Source organism: Oxyura jamaicensis, unplaced genomic scaffold, assembly GCF_011077185.1.
Source record: "Oxyura jamaicensis isolate SHBP4307 breed ruddy duck unplaced genomic scaffold, BPBGC_Ojam_1.0 oxyUn_random_OJ116, whole genome shotgun sequence".
NCBI classification, from domain to species: Eukaryota; Metazoa; Chordata; class Aves; order Anseriformes; family Anatidae; genus Oxyura; species Oxyura jamaicensis.
This window is the reverse complement of record NW_023305665.1, coordinates 2,427-4,558: the sequence shown is the minus strand read 5'-3', so window position 1 is coordinate 4,558 and position 2,132 is coordinate 2,427. Positions and strand designations below refer to the sequence as shown.

Here is a 2,132-nt window from a genome sequence, read left to right as displayed (position 1 = left end):
CTACAATGGGAAATTTCATGACAAAGGAAAAATCCCTGATTCGTGGCAGACAGTTACAAAGCAGACTGCACTCGCTGAACTGGAGAAATGTTAGGCGAAGTTGGTATGAAGGAAAAACTGCAACTGCTTTGCATTTTAGAAGAACAAAATATGAGGATAACCACAAAATATTGTTGTAATGATTATGATTTAAAACATGTCAAGAAAACTAAATGTAATTGCTTGCAAAGTTGGGTGAACTAAGGAGTGCTTCTCATGCCACTGCTCAGCAATTCTCTTGCTTTGTGATAAAGTCAAAGTCCTCTTCCTTTCTTGCCATAAATATTTACATCAGCTTTGTCTTAAAGCAAACTAGAAAAATATTCCTGCAGCAAGCAGTCATACCGCCAAGATTAAGACCAAGTGCCAGATGAAGAGCAAAGGCAGCATTAGAAAGTACCAATTTTATCAACTGCTATGAGAAAAGAAATGACACTGGCAAAAGAACAGTTTCCCTGCAGCAAATACTTGTCACACTTACAGAAAGGACAGTGGGGTCTGCGAGCAGGTGAACGTTTGTGGGAAACTCTCCTATTTTTTTTTGGGGGGGGGGGGGAATTTTCTTCACATTCATAAAATTAGTACTCAGGTGCTGTTCTCTTTCTGATGCTTTTAAAGCAGTTAACTCAGCAGCCTATGCGGATTTAGACAGTGATTTTAACTCAGTGGTTATAAGGTATATGTCCTGGGTTAAGATGTGCCCACACTTCCATGGGCCATTCTTACTCATGAGCCTGGGCCTGGCAAACTTCCCTCCAGCTCCTAGCCAGCCCAACTGCTTTTGCCAAGCACTTCGATGATGGGTAAAAGCCTTTTATAACCAATGTAGAGATTAGACAGCTTTGCAGCTTCCTCAGCAGCTGTCAGAAGTGTGTGATGTTAGCATTTCTGCTGTCAAGACAGGCAGGTGGCAACTGAAAAAAAAATGGTCTGGAGAACATGTAAGTGGCTCTGCCTGCACCAGTGCAGTGGGAGGGGGTTTCTACTGTGCAGTTCTCCTGCAATTCTGCTGGAAACCCAATGACTAGAGCCTCCCGGAGAGCTGGCAAAAGTGGTGATTCATTATAATTCTTTGTAGTCTTTGCTAATAAACTGTTTGAGTGGGACTGGACTGGTCTCTGCATCCTTTATTTCCAGGTGAGCCACAATTATCATAGAATCATAAAATCAGAACAGTTTGGGTTAGAAGGGACTTTGAAGATCATCTCATTCCAGCCCCCCTGCCATCTAGATCAGGTTGCTCAACCACTAAATCAGGAAACTTCCAACCTGGGCTTGAACATCCCCAGGGATGAGGCATCCACAGCATCTCTAGGAAACCTGTGACAGTGTCTCATTGCTGTCGTATTAAATATTTTCATCCTCGTTTCTAATCTAAATCTCCCACCTTTTAGTTTAAAGCCATACCCCTTGTCCTATTGCTACACCTCCTGATAAAGAGTCCCTCCCCAGCTTTCCTGCAGAATTATAGAATCATTAAGGTTGGAAAAGCCCTCCAAGATCATCTGGTCCAACCATCACCCTACCACCAATGTCACCACTAAACCATGTCCCCAAGCACCATGTCCAACCTCTCCTTGAACACCCACAGGGATGGTGACCCCACCACCTCCCTGGGCAACCCGTCCCAAGGCCTGACTGCTCTTTCTGAGCAGAAATGTCTCCTCATTTCCAGCCTGAACCTCCCCTGGCACAACTTGAGCCCATTCCCTTCTTATCAATGGGTGTCACATTTGCAAGTCTAGAGTCATCTGGGACCTCTCCAGTTGACCAGGACAGCTGATAGATGATGGAAAGTGGCTCAGCAAGCACATCTGCTAGCTCCCTCAGCACCCTCAGGTGGATCCCATCTGGACCCATGGATTCCTGACAGTCCAAGTGGAGCAGTTGGTCTCTGTTTCCCCCTGAACTGTGAGGGGGTTTTTCTGCTCCCCATCCCAGACTTCCAGGTTGGGAGGCTGAGATCCTGTGGATAACTAGTCTGACTGTTAAAGACAGATGTAAAGAAGGCACAGATAATCTCAGCCTTTTCCTTATCCTCAGTAGTCATGTTTCAGTAAAAGATGGAGATTCTCCTTGGTCCTGCTCTTACT

The 2,132-nt window shown here is 45.1% G+C and overlaps 1 long non-coding RNA gene across 1 annotated transcript; it reads right to left on the bottom strand.

The window, feature by feature from the left end:
* Positions 1–1,308: 1,308 nt before the first annotated feature.
* Positions 1,309–1,662, bottom strand: LOC118158762. Its single transcript, XR_004746892.1, has 3 exons — positions 1,625–1,662; positions 1,555–1,561; positions 1,309–1,454 (listed from the first exon to the last, which is right to left on the bottom strand). It is a non-coding gene; the product is annotated as an uncharacterized LOC118158762 (long non-coding RNA).
* Positions 1,663–2,132: the final 470 nt, after the last annotated feature.